Raw genomic sequence first — 12536 nt, 5'->3', positions numbered from 1 at the left:
GGTGTGCTCTCATGGTGACTGGCCAAGGAGAAGCACCCCTCTGCGCAGAAGTAAAATTGCTTTGCTAAGAATCCTTTTTTTCAGTGTTCAATTTCTTTAGAATTTTGAGTGTTATTACCAATATGAGTGGAGGTGCCCCTGACCTTTGACAAATCTCCTATCGGTGCTTGGTAACAGTATGAGGTAACTTTATGGCTGAAACCAATAGGACAATTTGGTGAGGCCTGGAAGCACCCACTCCAGAGAATCCCTGATCTCCCACTGATGATGTGGACGTGATCACCTGGCCAAGGTCATGACTGTCAGGTTTATTCACTGTAAAATGACTTCTTCCTCTCCTTTGCACATTGTACTCTTTGGAAATAAGTCTCGAAGCACAGCCTACACTCAAGGGTGGAGTGAAGCATGGATTTTCACACAAGATGTGTGTTCTTAGCCATTACATAATCACAAAACTGGGAATCACTAAATGATGGGAAAAACAAATTGAGTTCCAATCCTGTCTTCCCGTCCTCCTTTAGTTGGTTTTGTGTGCTTCTAAGAAACACACCCCCTCATGGGAAACCTTTGGTCTAGGAGTGAGACTCACAAGTCAATAGAACAAAGGTTATCGTATGAGGTTATGAATAGAAATAGCAATGGATATCGCTGCTGGGTGTTCAGAGAAGGTTTGGCTGAGGGGGTGTCTTTTCTGCTGAATCTTGTTGAATAAGTAACAGTTATCCAACATAAAGGTAAATTATTGCCAACTAAGAAACCATCCATGCTAAGAGCTAGAGACTTGAGTAGAGACCTAAGTTCACTATTCTTGGAGCCCAGAGTGCTAGAAGTGAGGCACCAAGTGACACACCTGAAAAGAAACTCACAAAGCACATCTCAAAGAACTTTGAAGTTCAAGACTCAAGACTTGAACAGAAATGTGTGGCAACTAGTGGGGTTTGAGAGCTGACATTGGATCTTTAATTTCTAATAGAGAACATCAATATATCAGAGTACCAACTCACTTGGTTTCTAAAGCCATGGCTTACTCAACTGTAAAACATCTATAGTCCAGACCCTTGCCAAGAGATGTAGTCTTTTTATTTTTATTTTCTTTTTTTTTTTAGACACAGAGTCTCACACTGTTGCCCAAGCTGGAGTGCAGTGGTGCTATCATATTTCACTGCAGTCTTGAACTTCCTGGGCTCAAACTATCCTCCTGCCTCAGCCTCCTGAGTAGCTAAGGATGCAGGTGTGTGCCACCATACCCAGCTAATTTCTTTTAACTTTTTGTAGAGGTCTCGCTATGTTGCCCAGGTTGGTCTTGACCTAACTGCCTCAAACAATCCTCTCACCCCAGCCTCCCAAAGCACTGGGATTATAGGCATGAGCCACTGCATCCAGCCCAGGGGATACAGTCTTAAGCTACGAGTTGTCTGAGTCTTAACAAAATCTCAGTGGACTAAAAACTGGTGAAAAACCAAATAAAATAATGGGATACCCATTGTCACTCATCACATTAGCAAAGATTAACACACTTCAAATACCCTTGAAAATATCGTTCTTGGCTGTTCCTGTTCAACATTCAAAATGTATATGCCCTTTGAAATAACCATGCATTTTCATAGTATAACCTGTAAAATAAGCTACAGCTGCACTCAACCAAAATGTACAAACAGGTTCATACAATTATATTTCACAGCGTTTTTGTTTCTAGTAGCAGAAGCTGGAAACAAAGTTAATGTCTACCAAAGGAAAGAAGAAAAGAAGGAGGGAAGGAAGGAAGGGAGGGAGGAAGGGAAAAAGGAAGGAAGGAAGGACGTTAAAGCCTCCAGTACTTCATACTGAGTTCCTGTACATTTCAGTGTGATGATAATTTAAAATGTCAACAGATAATGTTAAATAAAGGAGAAGTTACAAAATAACAACTGTAGACAGGTCCCGTTTGTATTCCATCATATTTCATATATAAATACATATATGCAAAACCCAGAACACTTTTGAAGAGACACACAACTAATTGTTAAAAGTTATTTCTGGAAAGCAGGATGGGAATAGTTTGATCCTTTTATATTATTTTATTTAAAAATCTCTTTCTCAACAGTTCAGTTTATGACAGTAATTTTTGTGGGAAATTGTAGCAGGCTGTTCCAGGCATCTCTCCTCCCCAGTATTTTGTATCATTAGATCAAAGGCACCTTTCAGTAGACTGTCAGCTTAAAAATTAGTATTCTGGGCTCCCAAAGATAGATTTGCCCTCTCTGCTTTGCATTTTCGTGTCCTGGAGTTGGTTGGTTTACTGAGGAGTCCTCATGTGTCTGTAGATTTAGGACTGTTTTCCTTTATCAACCACAGGAAAACCACTGTTTTCCCTGACAAACTTGTGTGGGCTTATATATGCATAATCTCATACACACACACACAGACACACACACACACACACACACACAGACACACACACATTCTTTATTAAAATGTAAAATCTCACCAAAAGCTTTTGAACAAAATAAAAACTCAATTTATATTTTCTTTTTAGCTTAAATTAGAGGCACACATGAGGTAAGTGAAAGAAAGAGAGAGAAAGAGGGATGGAGGTAGGGAGGGAGAGAGGGAGGGGGGAGGAAGGACAGAAGGAAGAAAGAAAGGAAAGGGGGAAAATGAAAAGAAGGTGCGAGGGACACAGGAAGGAAGGAAGGAAGGAAGGAAGGAAGGAAGGAAGGAAGGAAGGAAGGAAGGAAGGAAGGAAGGAAGGAAGGAAGGAAGGAAGGAAGAAGGAAGGAAGGAAGGAAGGAAGGAGAAGGGAAGGGAAGGAGGGAGGGAGGGAGAGAGGGAGGAAGGAAGGAGGAAAGAAGGAAGGAAGGAAGGAGGGGAGGAAGGAAGGTAAAAGGAAGGGAGAAAGGAAGGAAAAGAAAAGGAGAGGAGAGAAATCAGTGAGGGAGTAACTGTAAATAAGATGGTTGAGACTATAACTGGATAAATGAATTAATAAAGTTGTATGTGCTTTGAGGTCTCTGATAAATTTCTTCCATTTTATTTTCATATATTTTTTATGAAACCACTGAGTACCATTTTTCTTTCCTGCACTGTAGGTTGATTTTAAAGAAACATTAGTGGTTCACAGCCAGAAAAGGATGCTAGTGTCAGCGGCCTGCATGGACCATAAATAAACATTTCAAAGGAGCAATGGTGCATTCAGTAACTGTCTCTCAAATTGCATGCCCAAAGGTGACATGTGGAGCCAACACCAGGTAAAAGACTGCAGGGTGATGAGAAGGAGCATGGATTGAGCCATTGGGCCTGTGCTGACTCCAGCCTTTGCATGGAGCTCATCCACTTACGCTTGAAGCCTTGTCTTCCACAGGGAGAAGGAACAGGAATGCTGGGTATAGGGGGATGGACACCAGGTGACAGGATTAAGCAGGGTTTTTAAGGGCGATGGCATGGGGTAAAGGAGCAAGACTTGAGGCAGAGGAGGGAGCCAGCCAGGCTGCTTGGGAGAGGCGCGCTTCTGTCCCAGTGAAGACCAGACCAGAGCAGCCAGTCCTTCCAGGAATAGGGAGGAGGAGCTAGGGGCATCGGCAGGAGAAAATAAAGTCACAGAGGTGAAGTAGAGGTGGAGGAGGCCTGATGGGGGCAGCGCCTCAGAACCTCATGGGGACTCTGGCCTTGACTCTAGAGAAATGGTAGCCACTGCAGTGTTTTGAGTCGAGGGCTGACATCATCAGATGAACTGGGTTTCCCAGTCAAAGGCTCCCTTCAGCTGCTGTGCTGAGGGTATTTGGTTTGGGGGAGGCTTCTGCAGGAATCCGGAGAAAGATGGTCGATTGCGGCTCAGACCAGAAGGGTGAAGGAGAGGTTGGGCTGCGGATCTAATTTGAACACACTGAGATTTAGAAAGGTGAGAGATTGGGCCAAACTCATGATGAGAAGTGGGATCCACAGTTTAAACTCGGATCTGTCCTAAAGCAAAGCCTTTTTTTTTTTTTTTTTTTTTTTTTTTGAGATGGAATCTCACTTTGTTGCCCAGGCTGCAGTGCAGTGACAGGATCTCTGCTCACTGTAGCCTCCACCTCCTGGATTCAAGTGATTCTCCTGCCTCAACCTCTGGAGTGGCTGGGATTACAGGCATCTGCCACCATGCCCAGCTAATTTTCATATTTTTGCTAGAGACAGGGTTTCACCATATTGGCCAGTCTGGTCTCGAACTCCTGACCTCAAATGATCTGCCCACCTTGGCCTCCCAAAATGTTGGGATTACAGGCATGAGCCACTACGCCTGGCCAAGCAAAGATCATTTCTGTGATAGCTGTTTCTGCCTTGACAGGGATCCAGACTGCTTCCACCTTTGCAAAACTCAACAAAAAAATCTCATTTCAAGAGTGATGGCTTGTTGAGTAGTGGAGGGAAGAAAGAGGGAAGTGTTATCCAAAGGGTATGAAGATTCAGACAGACAGGAGGAATAAGTTTTTAAGATCTCTTAGGCAGCAAGGTGGCAATAGTTAATAAAAATTTATTGCATATTTCAAAATAGGTAAGAGATTAAATTTCAAACCTCTTATCACAAAAAATGATAAGTAAATGAGATGATGGATATGTTAATAGTTTAATCATTCTACAATGCATACCTATAGCAAAATATCACATTGTGCCTCATAAATGTACACAATTATGATTTGTCTATTAAATATATTATTAGGCCTGGTGGGCTGGCTCATGTCTGCAATCCCAGTGCTTTGGGAGGCCGAGGAAGAAGGATCACTTGAGCCCAGGAGTTGAAGACGAGTCTGGGCAATGTAGCGAGACACTATTTCTGCAAAATAAAAAAATTTAGTGGTGTACACCTGCAGTCCCAGCTACTCAGGAGGGTAAGTTGGGAGGACTGCTTGAGCCCAGGATTTCGAAGCTGCAGTGAGCCATGATCACACCCTGCTACACAGTGAGACCATCCTGGGCTACACAGTGAGACCCTGTCTCTAATAATAATAATATTAATAATAATGATAATTAAACAAAAATTAAAGAATGTTGCCTTAGATTTTGCAGCAGTGGAGTGCTAGCAAAGGCCATGTCGTGGGGGCTTCTCTTGGATTTATGAGAATCAGGTGCACAGAGGAATTACATATAGGAGGCCTGATGCTTGCAGTTTATCAGTACAAAGCTGGAATATGCATTGCAAAGAATTTACAAATGAATGAATCATATTAATACAGAATGCCCGCTGGATCCAATTGGTTACATAGTATTCAAGTGCTCCCAACCGCAATCTGTTCTACATCAAAATAATTCATCTAACCTCTTGCTTATCAATGACTTTGCTATGTGAGCCAGTGATATTCAGGAAGGGGGTGCATATCATGAACTTTTCCTGTACTCCTCACATCACTTGATGGTTTTCAGAGGGCCAATTTTACTCAGTGCAGGCTGGTTTCTTTTTAGCCAAGTTAAGATTGCACCCTGTTAAAGAGATAAAAATATGTTTTCATGGTTCAGGTAGTGTTGGGCTGAGACCATCCACACATGGGACACAGATCTGTCCACACTACCCTCTTCTCCAGGTGTTTTCACTGACCCACCACCCCGGACACTGCAAAGTGAAGGAAAACGTTTTACCTCAACATAAAAAAAAAATGTTATGAGGTCATTAAAAATGCTGAGGAAAGCAGAAAAGATAAAACCTCCATAGAAGCAAAATATACCTATTTTTGCATACCTTTCTCCCTTTGTGTATTTACTTATTTTACCTAAGTATCACATAAAAATAAACTCAGACATAGAAGCTACAATGTTTCACATAATGATCTACCCACTTAAGTGAAGAAATAAAATATTACTAACAACTGCAGTCTCCTGTGTGTACTTTTGCAATCAACCTTCACTCCCCTCCACCTTGTAGTAATTCATCCCTCTCTTGAATTAATCTTTTAATCTGTTCCATGCACTGCTTTATACTTTTATAATAATAGTGGTGTTCACACTCCACTTATACACTTGATTTATACAGCTTGCATCTGCACATGTATTTAGCATCTTTTGCATGCCTTAAACTTTACACTGTATTCTCTTCTATGTGCTCCAGAATGCCTTGATCCACACCATGTTTTTGAAGCTCACCCAAGTTGATTATTGAGCTCTCATTCACTCACTTTTCACTGCTGGATTATAATTCATGCATGACTCTTTCATTCACCCATTTTAGGTTGAATATTTAATATAATTTGCTTTTGCATTCAATTCTGCAATAAACATTCTTTTGCATGTATGCATTTGAAAATATGCAAAAAACAGAATTTCAGAGTGGAAGAGTGTTCACGCCCTCGACTTTACCAGATAGCTCCCACTGCTCTTCAAAATCTCTACAGCCATGAAAACTCTTACTGCCTCTGAGTTTCTCTTGCTTCACGTTCTACCCAGCACTTGATTTTTAAAAAAATAATAAATGACTATTTTTCCAACTTTCTGGTTTGCTTTTTAGATTGATTGAAATTTCTTTACTGTGTTTTCCTTAACTGGTGAGAAATAATACATTCTGTTTCCCTTCTTTCTGTCTGGGTCTCTTGTCTTTATTGTGTTACAGCTTGAATGTGTAAATCTGATGAAAATTTCTCTGTGGCTGGGTGTGACTGTTCACACCTGTAATCCCAGTACTTTGGGAGGCTGAGGGGGGAAGATTGCCTGAGGTCAGGAGTTTGAGACCAGCCTGGACAACATGGCAAAACCCCATCTCTTAAAACAACCAAACAAAGAACCAGCTGGGTGTGGTGATGTACACCTATAGTCCCAGCTACTCAGAAGGCTGAGATAGAACAATCGCTTGAACCCAGAAGGTTGAGGCTGTAGTGAGCCGAGATCGCACCACTGCACTCTAGCCTGAGCAACAGAGTGAGTGAGACCGTGTCTCAAAAAATTACATAAAAATAAGAAAATGTCTTTGTAGTGATCCAGGTGGGATGTGTATCTCAATCTTTTCTAAATTCTATTAAATTATCAAAGATTAATTATTCCTCTCTCCTATTCTCTTGAATTTTTGCTTCTGTAAATCCAGTGAGCTCACAGTAGGCATCTATGTGATATGTCTTCATCTCTCTTTCTTCTTTGGCAACTGTTTTTCTCCTGGTGCTACCTTCTGGGTAATCTTTTCAGAAGTACCACCAATCTTTGACCTCAGTCAAATCCATTGAGGTTTTTATTTAATTAATATCTACTCCAGGCATGGCACAGTGACACGCACTTGTAATCTCAGCACTTGGGGAGGCCAAATCGGGAGGATTGCTTGAGCTTAGGAATTTGAGACCAGCCTTGGCAACATAATAGGACCTCATCTCCATTAAAAATAATAATAAAAAAAATTAGTTGGGCAGGGTGTCATGCACCTGTATTTGCAGATACTCAGTGGGTTGAGGTGGGAGGATGACTTGAGCCTGGGAGATTGAGGCTGCAGTAAGCCATGATCATGCCACTGTACTGAAGCTTGGGCAACTGATCAAGACTTTGTCTCAAAAAAAGAAAAAAAAAAAAGCAAGAAAAAGAAAAAATATCTACTCCATTAAGGTATTTCTAAACCAATAATGACACATTTCATTTGTAAATGTTTATTCCTTCATTCAAGAAAAAAACATTGAAAACTCTACTGAGCTTCTGGTATATTCTAGATAAGAAATACAGCAAAAGAAGAAGAAAAAATTTAAACCTGTATCCTCAGTGAATTTTATATTATAGTGAGGGAAGATACAATGAACAATCAATATGAAAAATAAATAAGTGGTCTAGTAGACTGAATAATGCCCTCCTATCCCCAAAGATATCAGGTCCTAATACCTGGAACCAGGAAAGGTTACTTTATATGAAAACAGGCTCTTTGAAAATGCAATTAAGGATTTTGAGGTAATGGGATTATCCAGGTGGGCCATAAATATAATTATGTGTATCCTTATAAGAAAAAAGTAGATATTATTGCACATATATCCAAATAAAATAAATCACTCTGCCGTAAAGACATATGCACACATATGTTCATTGCAGCACAGTTCACAATAGCAAAGACATGGAATCAACCTAAATATCCATCACTGGTAGACCAGAAAAAGAAAGCATGGTTCATATGCACCCTGGAATACTATGCGACCATAAAAAAGAATGAGATCATGTCCATTGCACCAACATGGATGGAGCTGGAGGCCATTATCCTAAGTGAAGTAACATAGGAACAGAAAACCAATAACTGTACATTCTCAGTTATAAGTGAAGCTAAACATTGAGGACAGATAGACACAAAAAAAGGGAGCAATAGACACTGGGGCCTACTTGAGGTTGGCACAACTTTGTCTCCTATTTTAAAAGGATTACTCCATCAACTGGGTTTAGAATAACCTTGAGGGTTTTGTGCTGTCAATGTGAGCACTAATGCAAAAAATACAAATATTATTACTATTATCCTAAAAGACCCAATGGTAGCAGTTTCTAGAAGGTCATGATGAGATTAATGAGAAGAGGTCATATTCTGGACATGTTTTTAAAACTCAACAGGCAGGACTTAATGAACTGGATATGAAAAAAAGGAATAGATGAAGATGCCATCATGGCACCCTAGAAAACCCTGGACAATGCTAGCAGATGCAGGTGTAGGCAGTGCTTGATGCAAGTCTTGGTTTCTGGTATCCCAGGGGGTATGGTCGGTCCCCCAGTCCACATCATCTACTTTAGTCCATGTACAAGAGTTCTTAGACACTCAGAAACACACACAGTTTCTAGAACTGAAGACAATTCTACGGTTTATGAAACCATCATGGATGATGGGCAACAATGTAATGAAATCTGTTGGTGCCATGCGTGTCGATTTCTGAGAAGTGTTGTGAAGCTTTATTGGGACTCTGGTCATTGTTGTCTTTTTTTCCAGATGAGTAGCTCCCAACTCTGTCTGCACCTTAGAACCACCTGGGGAGGTTTAAAGAATCATGTACCCCAGCTGAACCCCACACCAATGACTTCCAAGTCTCCAAGCGTGGAATCCAGGCATATATATTTTTGAAAGTTACCCTTAGATTTTTCCTAAATGTTTTGAGCAACTGTCCATTTTCTCTTCATCTTTATCCCATAAACTAGTGATACTCTACAGGGATTATTCTTTCCCTAGGGATATTTGGCCATGTCTGGAGACATTTTGGGTTGCAATAACCCAGTTAGCATCTGTTGGGTAGAGACCAGGGATGTTACTCAGTACCCAACAATGCGCAGCACAGCCCCTACCAGAGAGAATGACTTCACCCTCAAATGTCAAAGTTGAGAAAACCTACCCCAAACCCTCAAATGTCGAAGTTGAGAATGAGAAAACCTGCCTCAAACCCAGGGAATTTGATTATTGCATTGATGAGTTCATTAATCATTGCCAGACATTTGTAAATGCCTTTCCTCTTTTTTGGTGCTTTTGAATTTAATTGACAAATTGAAGGTCGCATGGGAAGAAAACAAGGAAATAGAGGAAGACAGAGCTAGAGTACAAACACCTGCGTTGAGTCACCATTTCCTGCAGCCCTGAGTGCCTCTACTAGCTAGTGAGGGGGACAATTAGCAGTTTTTGAGAGTGATGAGAACAACTATTTGCATGTTCTTTTCCTTCCTGAATTGTGTTTGTGAGAGCCAAGTTAATCATCTGATAGAGCCACATTCACACGCCAGGTGTTGCGGTTGAACACCAATGTCTATTTCCTCAAGGTTTCGAAAATGGTGCACGGAAGCGCCTACTTTTTGCTGAAATCATGCACGTGGATGATGGGAACACTTCCACTCTCAAGAGTCACATGGAATGCCTTAGGAAGCTGCAGCGACCTAGAAGCAGTCAAGGACAATTTCCTGATAGGGGTTTGCTTTTCTGAGTAACCACTTCCTGAGCTTGCTTCTCTGCTTGTGGGACATTATTTTTCAGACTGGCTCAAATAGGTTATCAATTTGGAGCAACATTGCTCCTCTCCAGGGACATTTGGCCATGTCTGAAGACATTTTTGGTTGTCGCAACTGGAAATGGCAGAGTGTGTGTGTGCGGGGGGGTTGCTGCCAGCATTTGTTGGGCAGAGGCCAGAGATGCCACTTAACATCCTACAAAGCACAGGACTGCCCTCCACAATAATGGTCCAGTCCCTGATGTCAATAGTGTCAAGGCTGAGAAGCCCTAGAAAAAGAACAGTAGGATAAAGAAAAAATGAATGAACTTACAAATAATCTCTACTATGTGATTTAGATAGAGGCACAAATATTCCCTGTTTTCTCCAAATATTTCCTCCTTCATCTGTTGATCTTTAAGGGAGTTTTACTGTAAAACTTTGAGCTTGTCTTCACGTTCTAAGAGGGATGGAACCTGAGCTAAAATTTAATACCTGGCTATTCTTGGAGTAGTATTTTAGTTTCTAGAACCTGGGAATAGGCAGTGCCCAACTGATGCTCTTCCCATTTATTTATTAGCCTACTAAGATTTTGTGAACGGTTACAGTAAAAACAATGGTCAAATTTTATTTATGCCAGAATGTCTCTGTCATGCCTGATCATAGATACCTTTAGCAGGGTAATTTCTACTATTCCCTATTCCATTAGGGTGATCATCTCATGCCGGTTTGCCCAATACTGTCACAATTTCAGGAATGAAAGTCCCATATCCTGGCAACTTTCTGTATTGTGGGGTCGGTGGTCACCCTGCATTCCATGGAATTGGTTTTCCAAATAATAATTTTTGTGAAATGCAGCACTGGTGTTTGTTTGTTATTTTATTTTATTTATTTGATGTTTGATATTTTATTTGGTATTTGGCATTTTCCCAAAAGATAACTTGATAATTAGCATTCTCCCATTGGGAAAATAATTGATCAAAAATCTCTTGTCATGGAATAGACACTTCTTTGTACACATGGTTGGACCTTTAACCAGGGAGAGGAAAGATTATATTTTTAACAATTAAGGATACCTATTTTAGAGAGTTGTTTCTAAATTATTCTGACTTTTTCTTTTCAATATTAAATTTATTTTTATCAGATTTTATAAAGCTCAAGGACCACTAGAGATGTCCCTAAGAGTAAGGTTTTTGATAATTTAAAGAATCTCTTTTTGGGTGCCTGTTAGTATTGTAATCACTTTTTCCTTTTCCAACATAAGGTCATACATTAAATTTAAATAATAGCCTTATTAATAATTGGAACCCACTGGGGAGATCCCTGAGAAGGCCCAGAGCCCACATGTTGACCCCAAGTGAGTGTATTCACTGAAATGTCATTTCAGTAATACCAAGAGGGCTAATAATGATACACCCTCTGGTGCTCCTCATCCCACACTTTCACAGCATCTTATCAACAAGTTCTAACACAATAATCTTACGTGCACTTGATAGAAGAATTGCCATTTTAATTTAAAAACTTGGCAGAGGCCGGGTGCAGTGGCTCATGCCTGTAATCTCAGCACTGTGGGAGGCCGAGGTGGGCAGATCACCTGAGGTCAAGAGTTTGAGACCAACTTGGCCAACATGGTGAAACCCCATCTCTACTAATAATACAAAAATTACCTAGGTGTGGTGGGGCACACTTGTAATCTCAGCTACTCTGGAGGTTGGGGCAGGAGAATTGCTTGAACCTAGGAGGTGGAGGTTGCAGTGAGCCAAGATTGCGCCATTGCACTCCAGCCTGGGCAACAGAGTGAGACTCCATCTCCAAAAAAACAAATAAACAAACAAACAAACAAAAAAACCCGGCAGAGACTGAAATTGTTTGTACCTCCAAGTCTTAGTTTTCCTCTGCAGCTCTAAGCCAGTGGAAAATTGACAAATTCCAACACAATTTTTGAGAATTATCTATGTGACATCAAACGTGTTAGGTTACATTCCCCAAATGGATTCACATATGCATACATATGGCAACAGTTGCATATGTAAATGAATGTATCTATAGGAAGTCAATAGGAATTCAATAGATGTTTGTATGTGAATTTAATTGAAATTGATGTGTGTCTTTATGCATATATACATATATACACACATTTATACCTATAGACATACATAGAAACACATGAATATACACAGATAAGATAGATATAGATATATAGAGGGATACATAGAGATAGATGATAGATGAATAGATAGGTAAAAACAGATATAGACATATGTAGAGAGATACATAGGTATACATAGGTAGGTAGGTAGATAGGTAGGTAGGGAGGGAGGGAGGGAGGGAGGTATAGGTAGGTAGACAGATTGATTGATTGACTTCATGATACATCCTGGAAAGTTACACACAAGTAAATTCCTAATATCAACTCATTTTTATGCAATGTTTTTCTCGTCAAAGTAGAATGCTACATGCTTGTATAAAGATTTCTCTCTTTTTAAGTCTGTATTTCTTTCCTTTCTGTCTTTCCTTTCTTTTGTTTTCCTTCCTTCCTTCCTTCCTTCCTTCCTTCCTTCCTTCCTTCCTTCCTTCCTTCCTTCCTTCCTTTCCATCTCCCAGGTTCAAGCTACTCTCATGCCTCAGCCTCCTGTGTAGCTGGGATTACAGGCACATGGCACCACACCTGGCTAATTCTTCTAC

The sequence above is a fragment of the Papio anubis genome, chromosome X, assembly GCF_008728515.1.
Source record: "Papio anubis isolate 15944 chromosome X, Panubis1.0, whole genome shotgun sequence".
NCBI classification, from domain to species: Eukaryota; Metazoa; Chordata; class Mammalia; order Primates; family Cercopithecidae; genus Papio; species Papio anubis.
This window is presented reverse-complemented; position numbering follows the sequence as displayed.